This window comes from Rattus norvegicus, chromosome 9 (assembly GCF_036323735.1).
Source record: "Rattus norvegicus strain BN/NHsdMcwi chromosome 9, GRCr8, whole genome shotgun sequence".
In the NCBI taxonomy this organism is placed as follows: Eukaryota; Metazoa; Chordata; class Mammalia; order Rodentia; family Muridae; genus Rattus; species Rattus norvegicus.
In genome coordinates this window covers 110,253,181-110,272,896 of record NC_086027.1, presented here as the reverse complement: position 1 = coordinate 110,272,896, position 19,716 = coordinate 110,253,181, and the positions used below count along the sequence as shown (strand labels likewise).

Here is a 19,716-nt window from a genome sequence, read left to right as displayed (position 1 = left end):
TTTACAAGGCCAGACAGGAGATGCATTCATGGATGGATGCAGTCAAGGAGAGGTAGAGGAGAACAGGGTGCTGAGGTACAACTTGGCTGTTCCAGGTTTGCTCCATTCATCAAAGAATTACTGCACATGTCATGAGATTGTTATCTAGTTTGCTAAGATAATAATTTCTATTCAAAGATTGGACTGTATTTTTAAGTCTGACTGGAAAATGTCTGTCTTCCATTTCAGTATTACTTTACATCCTGTGAGAATGAGCCGTGGGTGAGACATGTATCTAATAGAAAGATGTTACAGTTTAATGTAACAGTAGGCTTTGAAGCTGTCTCAATATACATATGTAGCTTCTTTGTCTCCTTCAGACTCTCAAATGAAACACTACTCTTCAGTAGCCTTTCAATCTCCTTGGTTACTTTTGTTTACTATTCCTGAAAACTCCCAATTTTTAACCATGTTCCTAGATGGGTTCTCCCCCTAACCCTTGTTACTTTGTCTCTGTAAGTTTTACTATCTCCTGGCCTTAGGTGATGCTGGAGTCAAGCAGAGTCACACAGACTTCCACTTGGACGCGGTCCCCGCCTATTGCTGATCTTTGTGCTTAGGATCTGCTTCGTAGCTTCCTCGTTCCTGTGAAACAGATGGCACCTATGTCACAAGAGTAGCATTAGAGCTCATTGTGTAACTGTATAGAAAGGCGTTTGGCAAGGTCTGCTACAGAGCAAGTGCTCATGGGACGCTGTTCCTTTTGTTGTTCTGTTTGTTTCCAGCAGTGAATGCTACATCACTTTGGCTTGTGTAAAATGGCTTTTGTCCCAGTCATTTTGTATATGATGCGCATAATGGTAAATGCTGTATATATTTAATTTACACTTAGCAAGCACTTGTAAATATAGCATATTTCGAATCCTTGTGATGTTTAAGGACCGTGCTCTCAAAAGTCATGTATTAGTAGAAATTATTCTGACTACTAGACTAGCCTGTCATCTAGTTTCCATGAAAAGGTCAAAATACACATTTGGATCCACAGAATTTAACCAGATTTGCTAAACTCCTTGAAGGAAAAAACCAAAGGTTTGCTCGCTCCAGGCCAGCAGTCTGCCTGCCTTCCTGTTCAGCTCCTTTGGGCATGCACGAGATCAGCTCCCCGAGTGGCACTGCCCTTGTACTCCTGCTGAGTTGACTGCAGACCCACACTTCATTCTCAAGCAGTGTTGCCCACAGGCACATATGCACAAAGGTAGACACACAAATTACCACAGGAGGCTACAGCTGCCTAAGGCAGAGAGGCCCAGAGAAAATACAAAACAGACAGAATTTATTAAAAGGCAAGTCTCCACCCCACAATATGATATGAAACTGCATTGCGAAAATCATTCCAGATGCACGATGACTTGGACCCAGCCTTTTAATGTGAGTTATAGCTTATCTGTATATCCAAAGTGATGGGACACACTAACGCACACTCATGTGCACATGCTAAAGCTGTGGTCCGTGCTCATGCTTACCTGACACCTGCCATGTTTAAAGGCAGTGTCTGCAGTCAGACAGACCTGGTGCATTTTAAAGTTATCATTTTCAAGGAACACACTAAACACATATTTTCCCACAAACAGTGGACAAATATCATATTATCGTGGAAATCTGGAGGAATATTCTACACTTTATTTCTAAGTTGCTTTGCACAGGAAACAGAAATCTATTACACACACACACACACACACACACACACTCACACACACACTCAAATAAATACTTCAGGATGGTATTGGATCAAAAACTGAGTTTTGGATAAATACTTTTAGAAATATGCAGTGTATTCCATATACAGATTTTGTTTTTTACTTCACATTTGCTGTAACCCAGGCAAGGCCATAAGATTACCGTCTTCCTGCCTCTTGCTTTCCAGGTGCTGCAGTTATATGTGTGGATCTCCGTGTCAGGCTTAAACAGCACATCTTAGTTGTGTGTGTTTTATATGTATGAAAGAATTCGGTTTACATTAATGATTATTTAGGTTAGAGCTATTTTTAGCATACACACTCAATTAAGTGCTATACATTGAACTGAAATCTTTTCCATCCACTCTAAATTTTCTGGACGGTAAAGCAGTCATTTTTAAATTGCTGTTTTAAGCATCATTTCCTTTTGGCAATTAACTTCACTGAAGGGCCATCAAGTATAGGGGGAAAATGTACCTCTATGTGTGAGTGTGTGTGAGCATGCATGTGTGAGCGTGTATGTATGTGCGTGAGTGTGTGTGTGTGTGAGTGTGTGAGCGTGTATGTATGTGCGTGAGTGTGTGTGTGAGTGTGAGTGTGTGTGTGAGTGTGTGAGCGTGCGTGCATGAGTGAGTATGTGTAAGTGTGTGTGAGCGTGTTTGCGTCAGTGTGTGTGTAAGCTTGTGTGTGTGAGTGTGAGTGTGTATGAGTGTGTGAGTGTGAGTGTGTGTGTGTGAGTGTGTTGAGCAGCCCTGAATGGGAGGTAGAAACTAGGCATCCATTCACTTGGGACCTGGGCTTGCCTTCATCTTCCTCTGCCTCCTCCTTCCCCCTCCTCCTTTTACTCTGGAACTGGTAGACTGAAGATGGACTTCAAAGAGTCCAGTTCTTAGTCATTGTACTAGAATGTTCCTGCTTGAGTGAAAGCCTCAGAGAGAACCAGCACAGGTTATATCTGTTCAAACTGATCATGTATAAGCAACTAGATTTTTTTAACTAGACATTTGACCCCTCAGCGTACATTTGGGGTTTAGTTATGCATGATCGGTGGGTAGCATGGGTGATAATCATGGGTAACTAAGACCCCAAGTGTTCAGGCTTCCTTTGTAGGTGGATGTTACCAACCAGATGCAATGTGTTTATGATGTGTGCTTCAAGGCCCAAACTAAGGAATGGGAAGAAAGAGGGGTGCTTTTATCCTGGACATATGCTTGCTATGGCTAAAAACTAGGAAAGAAACTCCCTTCCTGGGAGGGCTTCGATGGAGTAGGCCCAGAATAGGAGCGGAGAACCAATTAGATCGGCTCATTGATCAGCCAAAAAGGATGAGGATTCAAATTGGAGCAGAGGCCTTGGGAATGGAGGCCTGGGGGTGACTGAAGAGCTGTTTAGAGACAAAAATCAATGGCAAGGGACTAAATGGACAGGGAGCCCTGCCTTGAAATGCTTGGGGTCAAGTAGGAGCGAAGAGTGACTCTGCTAACGCCGGTCTGGTCAGCCCAGCGGTGCCACTGCAAAATGATTAAGGGAAAGGATGGGTCAACAAGATGGTGCAGTGGGTAAAGACGGTGAAGTCCAGTGCCCAGAGCTGATGTCTGCAAGCTGCCCTCTGACGTGTGTGCATGCCGTCACACACAGTTTTATATAGAAAGAAGGGTGAAAATGTGGAGGAGAAGTGTAGTGTGAGCTGTAAACATGGGGTGTGAGCCTAGACTCTTCTTTCTTTGTTTTAGAAAACTTTCCTTTATAATGAGTTATATTGATATTGCAATCAAAATGTTAAACAGATGACTATCCTATGTTACAGAAACCTGCCCCAGATATGTGGGTCATGTGACCAAGCGTTATTTCTCCCCTGCCAATATATGAATGGTGCTTAGGGGGACCGGAGTTAGGGAGATGCAATGGTAATAAATCTCAATTCCCAGACAAATGTTTCATATTCAGATTATGCTGGTGTTGACGTTTGATGGTTACTGTTTATGTTGTTATTATTTCCACAAGCAAATTGCAAAGGTCTTCATTTAAGGCACTCTTCCACCTTCACCTTCTGCTGTGATGTCACGGCACACTCGCTGTTGGACGAATGTAGCTTGGGAGAGGCGAGCCTGGAGTCCTAACTCTGCTATGGTGACTTCAGAGTCCATAGTGTGTGCTTTCATTTAGTAAATGCTGTGATTGTGTTACCTGCTAAGTTCAACCACAAAGATGGTGACATTCAGCCTTAAACAGCTTGATATAGCCACACTCATAGTCTGCACTGTGGGAGCCAGGATAAGGTAACTCATTAGAGCCACACTATGCACTGTGAGAGCCAGGATAAGGTAACTCATTAGAGCCACACTCATAGTCTGCACTGTGGGAGCAAGGATAAGGTAACTCATTAGAGCCACACTATGCACTGTGAGAGCCAGGATAAGGTAACTCATTAGAGCCACACTCATAGTCTGCACTGTGGGAGCAAGGATAAGGTAACTCATTAGAGCCACACTATGCACTGTGGGAGCCAGGATAAGGTAACTCGTTTCAAGTGCCTTGAAAGTCTGGATGAATCTATGTTCCGTAGCCATTCTGTTCCTGACTGTTAGCAACCCAGATGTGCCTCCATCAATGCTTTGCAGTGATCTTTGGTTTCCTCTAAAGTCATCGAGATCAAAGAAAAAGATAGATATCAAGGAAAGTAAACATTTAAACTTAAAATGTAGCAAACAAGCATTAAAAATATATATTTTTCAGAAATGTTGCCTTTTTTTTTTTTGGCTTAAGATTATATTAAAAATCAGACCACAGTCACAAAGACAAAACTAGGTGGCTTGATAATTTTCATTTTCACCATGTTAAGGTCAATGTAATACTCAAGGAAAATTCTTCAATCTCATAACTTGCTACCTGAGACAAAACATAAAATTTCCCTTTATATTCAGACTGTGTAATGAATGACTTTCTATTAAACAAATACAGGAAATTCTCAATTGTCTGGAGATCAATTATCAACTAACTTAAACTGGAACACAAGCCAAAAGCCTTAAAGTTATTGAAATATTTTATGCAATTTAAATAGATACCACGAAGTTCACGCATAAGTTTCTCGTTTGTTCTTAAATTTACATTATAAGAACTTAGGAGAGAAAAAAAAAAAAAAGCCCTAGCAATGGCAGATTGAAAGAACAGACTGAAGAGTACTGTTGGAGCTCTCCAAAGCCTGTCACGTTTACACCACTGCTCTGCCTTCTGAAGAAGAGAAAAGCCTCCAAGGTCCCACGCTCTGCTGAGACCCTGAGACAACCGTGTGCTTAAGAAACGTCTTCACAGGGCCTGTGCCCCAGCCAGTGGCGCCATGGCACCAGCTGGGGAGGGGCAGCCCCGCTGGTGGAGTTCATCACTCCAGATGGGCTTCGAGCGTGGATAGCTTTGCCCACTTACCATGAAAGATACAATCGCTCAGCGTCCTGCTCCTGCCTGGCCACGCTGGATTCCTAACTCCCCAGTCCCATTATCCCAAAGAAACTCTACTTCTTAAATTGATTTTGGAGACCATGTTTTATCCCAGCATCAGAAAACTAACTAGTACACTTAGGTGTTTGAAATCTTACAGCGTTAGCAGTTTCAACCACACTCCTACCCTGCAAAAGGCACTTGTAAGTAGGATGACCATGCATGCGTGGGAGCTGCTCCTCCTGTCCCGTGGGAGCAGCGCCAGTTACACCAGTCGGATGTCATTAATAATTTCAGCAATGGCCTTCTTCAAAACCTATACCCGGAGTTGTATTTGACTCTGCAGCTTAAGGTATTTTAAAGAAACCTTTTGTCCTTTATTCCTTTAGAATTTATTCATTGTGACATGTGTGTGTGTGTGTCTTTGTCTGTGTGTGTGTATGTGTCTGTGTATGTGTATGTGTATGTATGTTTCTCCCCAAGATAATTAAAATAAGAAAATTCCTGAATAATTTTTAACTGATAAAATTATTAATTTAGTTTGGTACAGTAGTGCATATCTTTACAGCACCTGGGAGACAGAAACAGCAGGGTCTCTGAGAGCGTGCACACACACACCAGAGGAGGGGGATGGAAGGGAAGGGGAGGGAAGGGGAGGGAAGGGAAGGGGAGGGAAGGGAAGGGAAGGGAAGGGAAGGGGAGGGAAGGGGAGGGAAGGGAAGGGAAGGGGAGGGAAGGGAAGGGGAAGGAAGGGAAGGGAAGGGAAGGGAAGGGACGGGACGGGAAGGGAAGGAGAAGGAAGGGAAGGGAAGGGAAGGGGAAGGAAGGGGAGGGAAGGGAAGGGAAGGGAAGGGGAGGGAAGGGAAGGGAAGGGAAGGGGAAGGAAGGGAGAGGTGGAGTGCTGGCTCTACATGAAGTAACCACTGTAGGGTATTCAGTCCCCTCAATGTTTCTTTCCTTTCCGTGGGGACCATCTTTTTTTTTTTTTTTCTTTTTTTTATTTTTCGGAGCTGGGGACCAAACCCAGGGCCTTGCGTTTGCTAGGCAAGTACTCTACCACTGAGCTAAATCCCCAACCCATGTGGGGACCATCTTTGCAGAACACCAAATGAGTGTGACTGCTTTTTCCAAGTTAGAAAAGTTTATAACATGCTGAAAATAGCTATAAATATTATGTAAAGCTTATAAAAACAATTAAAGCACACAGTCATGTTTCATTACATCCAAACTATAGCTTATGTTCATGCATGTGGTAACACACGCAGTGAAATAATTGAAACTATCCTGTGATTGATAAGCCCTTCACTATGAGTAGGCAGTTGCTTCATAGACCCTCTAACCTCCTGAGATGCTGTGCATAAAGTACATTCCTAGAATTGACTACGTTGCACTGCGAGTTCTCTGGGTGCACCCTGCTCCCTTTAAAGGGAGTATTGTGCCGTGGTAAAGCCATTGCCTTGTATGGTAACTTAAAGAATTAATATTCGAAGAGAAATACTAGAAATATAGACTGTTTCATAAAAAGATAACTTCTAAAATAGTGTTTATTGATATTTATTGAATATTTACTATATGCTGACATTTTTCTAAATGTGCAACATGTGTCATTATGTCCCATACTCTTTAGACCAGGAAGCTGCTTGCCAGTGTTAACCTCGGGTTAGGACAAGGATGTGTTTAGTATAATTCGGGATATCTGGATGAGATATCACTGAGTGCACACACAGTATTTATGCCTTGTATGTGTTTGATTCCAGATCTCTGCTCTCCCTGCCTTAGCCCCCGACTTTCGCCCAGTGTGTGCAGTGCTTTCGATGAGACCCGGTGTCCCTGAGTGTGCTAGACACGCAGCCTACCACTGGAGCAGCAGCAGAGCTCCCTGTGTATATTTTCAAATGGCGTTTGAAGTTGTCCATCTGGCAAAAAAGTTTGAGCATGCAGGACTATGTCTAGTACAGTAGCCGACAGCCATAGCCACACGGGCTGCTGAGCACTGGGTGTAAATACCCGGACTGAGAAGTCCAGCATGTGTCAGGCATGCACCGGAGTTATCCTTTACTCAAATTTCATGTATAATTTATGTTGCTCACAATTGAACTAATGTTTTGATTTACTGAGTGAAATGCATTGTTACACTTTCTAAGCTTTAATAAGTTCATAGTGCTTATACCAGTAGTGCTCTGAGGAAGGCAGCAGCTTAGAACCTTTAGTTTCTTACTATCTGAGCAGTTCTTCAAAACGACGTGTGTAACGCACACAGATAACCTCTGAGCACATGTGGCTGCTCCACATTGCGTGCACATGCGCTGGGACAGCCGGTGGGGAGAGATCACCTGGCAGTCTCTAGCTGGAGGAGTTTGGATTTGCTGTGACCATAACTTGGCAGAAAACTAAAATGTTTACAGTTGGCTGCTTTTTTTATTTAACTTTCAAAGCTATATCACCAAGGATAGATTGTATTTCTTATACTAATAGTAGTTTGTTTATAACCGCATTTATAAATATTTATGCTATTACTGATTTGAGGACACTGTCAATCACAGTGCCTCCTCTTGAAGGAGTCTCTCCCTGGACCTTAGGAGTGGCTGACTGAATTAATCCTGTTCTATATCTTGAGTCGATGATGGGGACAGTAAGAGGAAGCATAAGACTATTTCATAAAAGTTTATTATAGTCAAGCCACACTGAACCCTCTCACTGTAATGCAAAGGAAATAAGTCTGGCACGACGACATTCACTCTTACAAAAATAGTCTCTTTACCAAAATTCCCTCCTTCACATATATAGTACCAGGTGTTTGCTTGTTTGTTTCCAAATATCTTAAATAAAAATATTTAGCATATGTAAGGTGTTAGCTAAACTGTAAGTGCTTCAAAATGTGTTATCAGGTAACAGTCTAAGTTATGGAGACTCTGAGACGGTATGTGGAGTACAGGCATGCGGAGAATTTTCTGGCATATAGACTTCGATCCCAAGTATTTTATTCAGTGGTAAACAAATTGAGCAGCTGACAAAAGAGGAAAATGTACCCAGTTGTGTAAATTACATCTTAGAAATTGTCTCTTCATCCAAGCTGTCATAAATCTAGGAGCCAAAGAGAGCAAAATACCCAGGAAGGTGTGATTATTTAATTACTAGTTTTATTTTCATTTCCAAAGTATCATGCTAGACGGCTCAGTTTACTGTCCTGTCCCTTTTAACAAACAGCACTACCACATGTTCCATTCAACCTCACAGGGACGAAGTCTTCATGCCTGAAACGATGAACAACTAGGAAAGGCTGCAGCTCTCCTGTGCTCTTCCTCCTTACCAAGTGTTGTGGGCCCATGGACTCTAAGACCATTTTTACGGTTTATGTTTAAGTGTGTGTGTGTGTGTGTGTGTGTGTGTGTGTGTGTGTGTGTGTGTGTGTACATAGAAGGAAAGGTGCCCACTTAAGCTCAGAGTGTTTGGATTTCCTGGAGCTGTAGTAGTTTCAGATGGTTGTGAGAAACCCAGTGTGTGTGTTGGGAATTGAACTTGCGTCTTTTGTAAGAGCAGTGCGTGTACTTAACAAATGAGCCACCTCTGGAAACCCTGTAAGCGAATTTGTTTAAGGGCAAAATGATAGGAAAAAGGGGCAGGGAGATTGTAAGATACAGGCACATTTTTTGGCAAACTTATCAGGAGAAGTGGAAACTGTCCTAATAAAACCAGAAAAACCCCCAGAACTCTCATAAAGACGCCCTGGCAAAGAGATGTTGGCCTGAGTGCGTCAGCAAGGCCCAGCCTTCAAAGGTGCTGGGTCCTCCTGAATCCTGGGTGATAAAATAAAATGTCCTTAGGCACCTGGACATATGACCAAAGAGAGAGATGTAAACAAGATAAGGAAACAAGCGAGAATGAGGCCAAGAGGAAGGAGTGGTAAGCAGATGGCGATAAAGAAATCAATCAATCACTGTGATTACACAGAGAAGAGAAAGTACATCCTTGAAGAAGAAGAAAGAAGAAAACCATCATTTTCAAGTTGAACAGGCCTCAAGATGCCTAGCTCCCTGTGTGAGAACAGATTTGTATGGAGGAGACTGGCTGTGAACGTGTCAGATCAAGAACAAAATGTAGGGGCTGGGGATTTAGCTCAGTGGTAGAGCGCTTACCTAGGAAGCGCAAGGCCCTGGGTTCGGTCCCCAGCTCCGAAAAAAAGAACCAAAAAAAAAAAAAAAAAAGAACAAAATGTAAATTCTAATGCTGCCCATGAACGAATCCTGAGCCCATGCGCATCGGAGGCTGGAAGGGCTGAAGTTCCGAGACCAGCATGGGAAGCTGCACCTTCCTTGGTGAGAGGAAGCAAAGGGTTTCAACCTGGAGCCCTGTCACATCTTCAGCTGCTCAGTGTGCCAGTGACACACACGTGCTCTTAGGTCTTCAAGGGCCAGACTTGAGTACCCACTAACACCTCAGAAGATGTTCATTGTGAGAGAAATGAGATCGGAGTCAGAGCTGAAGCTGAGGACTAGAGGGAGATGGCACACTGCTCGGCCCGCAGTGAACACTGTTTACATCGCCATGATGTCGTGTGTACTGAGTTTTTGTCCTCTCGTACTGAAAGTCAGGGCAAAGACCATTTTATTCATCTTTTTACCCCTTTGTTATGTTATATGCAGCACTTATACAATAAATATTATTGAAAGTAATTCAACGTTCAGTAATTTCCCACGTAATTTATTTTTTAACTTTATCAACTTGGTTTAACTTTGCGAGCAAAAAAATCTTGGGAAATATTTGCAGTTAAACTAAAAGATGGGTATCCTCACTGAGAAAAGTATGTCTAACAATTCCTTGATTAGAGTCATGAACCTGAAGAGATAGGGCTGTGTGCTGGGTCTCAGTTTCACACAGCACAAACATCAGAAGGAAACTCCCCTCCAGAGGGCACACTATGCTGAGGAGCCATCTGCATGGCCTGCCCCCTCCAACAGGAGAGGACTCCACAAGTGACGTGGGTAAACGAGAGACGGGAAGAAAAAGCTCCAGAACTTAACTCAGAATGGCCCAGATAGTTCTGATGTCAAGCATCATGGAACTTCTTGAAGAGAGAAACGTGAGAGGATGTATCAGGAAAACAAAATAATAGACCTCAGCGAAAGAAGCCAGATATAAGGTTTTCCTGATGGAGTGGTCAGCTGAAGCCCACTGCTCCCTCAGCCCACGAACACCACAGACAGCGATTTCCAATCAAAGAAGAAATACCTCGAAAGCAACCATCGGAGGATTCCTTACAGTGTCTGTGGCCCAGCATGCATTTTAAGCATTACGTCTGGGGCTGTGAGGATAAGGAGGACCCTGAGGTCAGCACAGCAAAGGTGAAGTTCATAGCTTGTGTAACTCAAGGGTTTTGAATACATTAAGAAAAAAATTAAACCTCAGAAGTTCCAGGAAAATAAATCACTATGGAATTATGAAGATATATTTTGATAAAGATATTGATCCTGAGAGACAAAGGAAGAGCCATATGGCTTCCAGACATTAAAAGCAAGACACATATAGAAGAGGAGGAAATCAGGTCAGACATACGCTTCTGCACAGCAGCAGAGGGGCACCTGTTCATAAAGCTCCAGAGATAAGAATAGGCATGACTCCAAATGCAGGATTCAGTCACACCAATGCTGAGGCATGAGGGGAGCAGTCCTTCTCATGCGTGCAAGGACTCGGGAATATATGTGGAGCCTGCTGTAGAACAAATCTTTAGATGATATCATCTAGCTATTCCAAGGGATTAATCAACTGAAAGGCCATTGTACTAAGGTCGTGGGCAAACTTGTGGTAAGTATTTAGTACTAATCCAACTCAAATGTGGAACCAGAGGAAAACAGCCGTAAGGACTGTGATTAGGAAAGCAACAGGGACATCAAAACCCAACAGTTTACAAATAATAATTTAGCTAAAAATATGGGCAAGGGGGAAGACGGTTGGCCTCCCCCCGTCCTGCAGAAGCATCGTGAGGTCTACCTGAAGTTCATACTGAGGAAGGTTTACAGTCACTCCGTGTACTTAATGTTTTCCTTAACCCTTTCCGTTTACGTGGGCTTTTTTAAATTTTCTGTTTGAGACAGCCTGTTCTGTAACCTACCCTGAAGAGCCTCTTGCCTCTGCTGCCTTGTGATGGGATTTACAGGAAGCACTGCTAGGCCAGGACTTATAGGCTTTTGAGAGAATTATGTCTCATTGTAAATTCTAGAGTTCTTTCTGTTCACTTTCGTTGTTTTGGTTAAATAAGATGTAAAAGCCAGTCATGGAATTTAAAGGCACATACAGTTATATAGTGAGTGAGAATATATTTGATTTGTCCATTTGTCCGTGTGAAGGAGGTGCTGGGGAATGCTGAGGGGGGGGGGGTTGAGTTTTGTTTTTGTTTTCGTTTTGTTTTGTGGAAAACAATGAACGAGGTCTTTGAAGCCGTTCCACTCTGAGCACACTTGATCTCCTCTGACCTCAGAAGCTAAGCAGGGTCTGTTCCGCTTACTGCTTCGATGGGAGACAATGTTAAGTATTCATCATTTCCTACAATAGCTAAGATTCCTCAGGAGTGAACAACACCTACTTAGTAAATACAACATAGAACAAGAAGAAAGAAAAATATCGGCAGAGAGAAAGAAGGAGACTGGCCTGGCACACTTCCTCCAGCATGGCCACACCTCCTAATCCTTCTAATCCTTTTCAAACAGTACTGCTCCTTGGTGATTACCATTCAAATGTAAGAGCCTCTAGAGGGTCATTCTTTTCTCAACCACCACACCTCCAAAATAAAAATTTTAAAAACTAATATGGTAAGGTTTGAAGAGGACAAAGCATGGGGGTCCCTAGGTAGCCATGATTAATGACAGTCTCTTTAGGGAACTCCCCCCAGAGCAGATGAACTCCAAGGGAAACACTTCAAGGGAGATTTAGATGTGTGTGCCTGAGACTGGAAACTTGGATTTGGGGCACATGCAGAGAACCTCTGATGACAGACCTCAAACTGCATCCCAGGGCAAGGAAAACGGGGACTTTCTGTTCTTACCAGGCAGGTAAAGCCATCAGTGCTCCTCACCCCCGCTGCCTCCTTGCCTGCTCAGCGTGCCACAGGAGGAATTGGCTGATTTAGTCTCTTTATCAGATCTGCTCCTTCATTCCTTTCAGAATAATTACAGGCCTCTTCTCCCCTGCCTCAAGATACTTATTATTAGCTAAAGCTAATTCATCAGCTGGATATAGGTAAAACACCTTTCGCCGTCTTTCTGGAAAAGCTTAGTAAATTGTTTGTCATTCTCCAGCCCAAGAAATGTTCTCCCTGTAAGTAAAAGTTTATTAGATACCGTGAGAGGTCCTTGGGTTCAGCCATCTTCTGTCCCGGCTATAATTAGAAAGCTAGACAAATTATATCAACTCTGTGGGTAAAAAATCCACACAGATACTCTTTTTAATAAATCCAATTTACTCTATTTGCTTGGTATTAACAACTGTTAATGTTCTGCTGAAATTCCTTCCCTTCCTTGTTGAAGAGAACTGTATTGCCACAGCCAGTCCATGCAAATGGAGAGTTAATTACTCGGCACCCACCGAGGGCCGTGTGATTCATCACCGCAGTGTGGAGGCCAACGCTGCCAATTGTCAGCTTTTTCCACACCACAGAGTGTTACATAGCTATGTACAAATCAATGGTGGCAAAGCACCAAAAAGAAAATAAATGCTACCTAGATGTCAGAGACTCATTAAACAGATCAGTCTGTAGTCTTTCATCGGTGATGTCTAAACCTGGCAGTGGACCACAATCATTTGATGATACAGAAAGAAAGAAAGAAAATTAAAAGACACAGCACCTATTGGCTAACCACTGAACCAGAATATTCCAGGCCAGGGAATGCATCAAGAGTTTGCATAACCTGGACTTTATTGGATTTTGGAATGTACCCGAGAAAAATAATCCTAAAGTATCTTACTCTTAAACATTTTTTAAAAAAAAAAAAGTCTGTATTACTGTGTGAATACATCTCCAGGACCCAGGGCTGATAATGCTAACTTCCAAAGGTCGGTCTATGGCCTAGCATTCAAGGATCAGCGCTGGCTTGTGTATCTTTCCCCTGTGTATCTCACAGAACCACACTGTAATGAGCAGATCCAGGACGGGCATCCTGGCACGTGGTGTCTGTGCTGTATGTTCTCTGATCTTGGTCTTTCCTTCCTTTACACATCATGACCATGACAAGGCACCTGTCATTAGTAACCTAATAGGAGCAAAGGCTAAGTAAGTGGGCTCCTGGCTTCAAAGGGCTCAGCCACAGTCATTCATCCTGGCACCATTCCTGGCACGGTGGTGAGAGGGAGCATTGTGGCAGCAATGGTGGAAGAATGAGCTCTCACCTCATGATGGTTTGGAGCCAGGGAGAGACAGAGTGAGTCCAGACAACATGTAGCCCCAGCGGTGCACCCCCACCCCGGGCCCGTTTCCCCTACCTCCTAACATTTGCAGACCCATCCAAACTACTGCCACCAGCTGGGGACCAAGCCTTCCTCTATGAGCTGTTTGAAGGGACACCATTTTTTTTCTTTTTTTCAGAGCTGGGGACTGAACCCAGGGCCTTGCGCTCACTAGGCAAGTGCTCTACCGCTGAGCTAAATCCCCAACCCCCGGGACACCACCTCTTTAGCACAGCATACCTGCCCTCTCTCTGTTGCATGTTGTTAATGCTTTTCCGGTCTCTTTTCTCTTTAGTCTTGTTTTTAAGCTTACAGCTTGGTTGCTGTAATGGAATGCACAGGCCTTACTTCTGGAGGTGGTGGTTACTGAAAGACAGAATTAGAAAGTAAACTCCCAGTGAAGGCAAGTTTCGGGGGAGGGGGAGGGAATAAGAAAGGAAATCAGAAACAAAGAGAAGACTGATGGTTTAGCATTCTGTTTTCTTCCAGTTCCCCACATGACCACAGAATCCCAAGAAATGCTTTGAATTTCATGCTATGTTCTGTGATTTGCTAATGTCAGAGACATAGCCCTAAGGAAGAATTACCAAAATAACCCACATTCCATGGGTGCCCAAGTCACAGATGCTCTGGCTGCATGAGGGACGAGGAACTGAGCTCCACTTCCAGGCTTAGAGGGAGGTTATGCTTATGCCACCCCGGTCCAGGGTTTGAGAGGTTGAATATTAACACTGAGTGTTCCTGTCCAGAGCACTCTAGAGTCAGCAGAAAACCACCAATGGGAATGCAGCGCAGAGGTCTCGGTCTATGTTCAGGTAAAGCTCAGGGAACTGCTCTGGCCACAACCCTTTGAGCCTCTGTCATCTCCTAAGGCATCTGCAGTCAGCACAGTGGCTGACATCCCTAAGCCGCCCAGTTAGTGTCTTAGAAGCAGAAGAGTGAATCCGACTCTGCAGGATAACGGAACCCCGCCTGGGCACTGTAATTCCAGCATACATTTTTAATAAGCAGGTTACAGAACGCTAACGACCATGGTCTCGATGTTGTGTGGTGATGGGCAGAGATGGCCAAGGCTGGCCTGTGCCCTACTCTGGAGTTTATATGTAGTGGAGGAAACCAGTGTATTCCCAGCAGCACAGAGATACTTAGACACCCATGGACATGAAAAACAACTTGGCAGAAATCTACATAAGACATTTTAAGTCTAATTGCTATGATTTTTCTATGTCTGCATGTAGTATGTATGTATGTAGCAACACTGCAGATTAATACAGGACCTTGTGTGTGCTAAGCAAGTACCCCAGCATCGACCACACCACAACCATTTGCTTTTATTTTGAGACAGGTCCATTAGGTTGGCCAGACTGGCTTCAAACTCACCGTGTTCCCCAGGCTGCCTCGAACTCATGATTCTCCTCCATTTACTTCCACAGGAGTTGAAGTTGGAGGTATTTGCCACCACACCCGGCTGTTTTGTCATTCTTAAAATCTCCTTTTCTCCCCACTCCATCCCCATCAGCGAATGCTAAGGTTCTCACCCTGGAGAACCTTGTCTGCATCTGACTTCCAGCTTAGAAATCAGCAGTGGATACACACACACACACACACACACACACACACACACACACACACACACACACACACTCTCACCCTGCTTCTCTCCTGACTCCCAGCCCAGAATCCAGAGCAGTTTGATAATTTGGGTTAATTATACCACCGCTCCGCCACACATATCCAACAGATTCTGTTTTCTCTAGAGCCAAGGCCAGTACTGTTAGGTGGCCGCAGGATGATTTCTCCGACTCCTTTGTCTTTTCTTTAACCTGGTGATCTCATTGAAACTGATCACCCTCACTCTAGAACAAAGCAGCCTTCTTCCCACCTCATGGACTTACTCGAGGCCCTGCCTATGTGCGGGCCTTTCTCTGAAGTATCTGTAAGACTTGCTCCATCCGCCTTCAGGCTCTGGTCACACGTCAGCTTCCTTGTGCCGTGATGGAGCAGTCCCACCCGTTGTTCCTGTTGTATTTCCCCCTCACATAATTGTCACCTGACAAATGGTATGCTCTAGTTAATTTAATGTAAGCGCTAGTGAGGCAGGGGGTTGGTCTCTTTGGTGTCAGTCTCTAAAACAGTACCCAGCACATAGTAGGCACCTGGAGTTGAAAGAAACAAGAGAATGTGTTCTCTCTGCTTTTCCTTTGCTGCCTTTTCAGGAAGCAGCCAGTGTTTGCCTGGCACGTGTGTCTCCTCCTCACACTGACTGCCTCATGGGGTCACACAAGTATTTGTAGCTTGTGCCTACTTAGAGCTGCTGCTCTCTTTAGGTTAGTCTGGAGAACTCAGTTCAGAAAGGTAAAAAGCCAGTGAAGTTCTTCTCCATGTTAGGACAATAACTTACTTAATCCTGAAGTCCCTTCTCATAAAGTGAAGATGGCCAATGTCAAGGTTTTGAAAAGGATATGTAATTCTTTAATGCATGTGTCTGTGCAGGTTGGAATAAAACAGTATTATTGAACCAGAGATTTTACAATCTCTGCTAGTGTTTGAGTGGTAATTTTTTTTTTTTAGATTTTGGCTTCTTCTCCTTGTTCTTCTTCATTTTGAATTCTAAGATGTAGTGGGAGGGTTGTCAGGGGAAGTAAGATGCTACCAGAGTTCGGTTGAGACTCTGCGCGTGTCAGCAGGGCATCTGCGGGACTCTGAACATACCCTCACTTACTGTCTTTTGGAAGTTGGGTATATAGAAATAGTTTCTACGCACTCAACTGTATTATCGCGTGTCTCTGCCTAGAAAACGATACATGTATATGAATTAAAGGGTAGTGTTTATCCTTGCTCTCGTGCATTAAAAGCGTGCCCACGTGTGCTCTCTCTCTGAAGAAATATCTTCTCTTGGTATCATTCTTATTGCCAACTTGTTTGCCTGAAAGGAGGGGAAGTAGAAGCAGCCTGCCAGGAACACTTGCTTCTCCCTCTCAGGGTGCAAGGGGCAGGAGAAGCCTTGCCATACAAGTCAGAGGCTGTGGGTCCTGCACTGCCTCTGGGTCAGTGTGGGTCTGTCTGCCTCAGGGCAGGGCCTTTGCCCAGGGAGCTTGGAAAAGTGCAGTCAGTTGGAAATGTGGGCAAGCTCACGCCCAGTGTGGAGTACCATGCAGAGAAGAGGAGAACGAAGTGTGGGAGGGACACAGTCCTGTGACAGGGCCAGGACTGGGGGCTCCCAAACTCCTCCTGGACATGTAGCATCATTGAGTTGCTAGGTGTTGGGAGCAGAGGCCGGGGGTGGGGGGGGGAGGGAGGTGCACGGGCTGAGGGTAGCATCTAACCGGGAGCCCGAGGGGAAAGGGGAGCCCCAGAAATGGTTGTCCTTAGCTTGGTGGCTGTTGTGGCCGGAACCTCAGAGAGACCTTCTTCTCCAGGGCTCCCCAAGGCAGATATTGATGACAGACAGTCTGTTTATTAACTGTTCATCATGGAAAATGGAAGCATACTTTATCGACATCTCAGGGTAGACCCAAGATTAAGTATCTTTTCCAGGGAGGAATGTCTGGGAAGGGAAGCTTAGTGACTAAACCCTCAGGGCCTCTCATGAACATCAAGAACTCTTTTGTGGGCCAAGGGGACCACAGGTCATGTTTCCTTATGTGGGGAGTATGGTCCATGTTCCAGGACAGAAGATTGGCAGGGAGCAGGGAGGCACCTACCACCTACCTTATCAAGTGTGAGTTCCCGGGTCTCAACCCAGTCTACCCACCAAGCGTCCCGGTGTGGTTTACCATCCCACAGGAGGCCATTGCAGGCCTGCTCCCTGTGTGAGCAAGGTGTGCCTTTCTGCTGCTCTGAACTCAGCCACAGCTATGTAAAAGCAATGGCCTGAGGTGCAGCATCTTTAAGACAACTCTGTCTTGAGATGCTAGTGTTAGCCATACTTGTCAGGTAGTTGATCTTATGAATTTGCAGAATCTCATGTCTTTAACTTATATATTAACTGTATATTCCATGGTTTTGTATGTTCTCCACATCCCTTCTTACCTTCCTGCATGTTCTTTCCTGCTTAAGGACTCATATTTCTGACACAAGAAAAAGCATATTATCCTGGCAACTCCTTCAGATTCTTTGAAAATTATTTCTTCCTTAGACCATTCTTTTGTGAAGCCTAATCATTTAATAGTTACCCATCTCCCTTCCCTTCCTCATTTACTCAACCTAATTCATATCTGTGCATATTTGTTACACTTTCCTGTTAAAAACAGAAATGTACGATATCACAGTAAGGTGCAGGAAGCCATTCCCCCCGGGAGATGAAGCCCACTAGAGAGCTAGTCGGGCGTGTTTATTCAGTACCATCAGCATGAAGGAACTAGAGCCTCTGTGGTGCTGTGGGATGTAAAGCAGTGTGGCAACACTGGAAGTCATTTTGGGACTTAAGCACATTCAACTAGAGATGCCATTCCTATATAAGTATTTCTCAAGTGAAATATGAAAACATATGTCCACAGAGAAGCATAAATGCTGGTGTTCCCAGCTGCATTCTGTGTGTTAGCCCACAGTGTCAGTCACCCGAGAGCCCCGGGAGAGTGGAGTACCAAACAACGCTGAGGCTAAGCCCATCGCCTTACCAATATACACAGCTCTGTGGCCACACCTCCCGCACACAAGGAACCGTGAAAAAGCCAAAATGCAGTCTGTCGTCTAATTCTATGTCTGTAAATTCTTAAAGGGGTCAATCCGTGGTTGGAGGCCAGGATGAACCTTCTCCCAGCTGGAGAAGTGGAAGTAAAAAGTAGGGACTCGGAGGATTCTGCCATGTTGTTTCTTATATGCAACTTTCTGCATTTGCTTTATAGCTATGAAAAACAATTTCTTCTAAGTTTATCTCCAGAGATTCGGTGTTCCTAAATGAAGCTGTAGTCCAAATTCAGTGCCTTAAAGTGTTCACAACCCACTTGAAGGAAGACAAGTTCATTAATACACAACTGTAAGGTACAGGAAACCTGTCACATCCTATATTTGAAAGTAAATGTTAATTATATAAATATATATTTATATAAATATATTTATTTATATATATATATAAATCTCTACAAAAACAGAATCAGGAAAATGTCAAGGAGCGCAATCAGTATCTGTGGAACTGCGTGTAATAAGACGACAGCGTCACATACAGCGCGAGGCGTAGGGACATTAGAAAGTGTTGGGTCATAAGCAAGTAGCTGCTGTGTGAGAGGCTGCGTGGTTTTAACGCCGCCGTAGAGCATGGGCGCTGTCTATATCTGCCAGAGTGAGTGCTTTGCTTGTAGTCGTCTGACTTTGCCAGAGTTGTAGGTCAATCCATCCAGTGTGTTCCGGCCCTCAGCTGCACACCAGGATCCAAGGAGCTGTTACAACTTCTAAACCGGACCCTCCAGGGGTGGCACTTGCGCATCTGTGCTTTTGAGCGGGAGCCTGTAATTCTCCGGAGCAGCCAGGACAAACTCTAGTCCCTGTGGGTGGGAGAGTCTTCTCAGGGACAATCAACAGGACAACAAATGTCTCTGAAAGTGTCATTTCTTTGTCTTTGTAGCTTCTGTGACTTCTACAGAGACAAGCCGTTTTTCATATTTATCTCTTTGTAAGTGTGCCAAGAAGTTTTTTTACAAATGGCTTTCATCCAAGTCTGATAGGGAAGAAGTTAATCCTGCTGCTCTGTTTTAACCCTTCGCCTTCCAGGCACTAGGCCATTTCTGATTGTATCGCCAGCTCCCAGCAGCATGGCGGGAGGAGAAGGAAGGACAGGGCGGCCGGTGTCTGCAGGGCACTTGTTACTCTGCTTGTGACTCACATATCAGAGCTGTCACCGGGGAACCCACACCAGTCTCACTGGGACAGCCTAGTTCAAGGCTTACTTAGTTCATTAATTTGTGTTCATTTGTCCATGCCTTAAGTTATTATGGTGAAGCATTATTAATTTCATAAAAACTCTTAGGAAAATAGTAGAAATCACATATACTCATCGCCCAGATATCCCTAATGTCGACAGCAGATATAACTGTAAGAAAATTAGCAGATTTTATTATAATTAATGGAAATTAGCATTGAAACAATAATACTAACTAAGCTGTTCGTCTTGTCAAAACCTTACTGGGATTTC

The 19,716-nt window shown here is 44.1% G+C and overlaps 1 protein-coding gene across 3 annotated transcripts in view; it reads left to right on the top strand.

Annotated features, from left to right (window-relative positions):
* Fbxl17 (F-box and leucine-rich repeat protein 17) overlaps positions 1 to 19,716 on the top strand; it is a 438,576-nt gene that overhangs the window by 393,288 nt on the left and 25,572 nt on the right. The window lies entirely within an intron of this gene.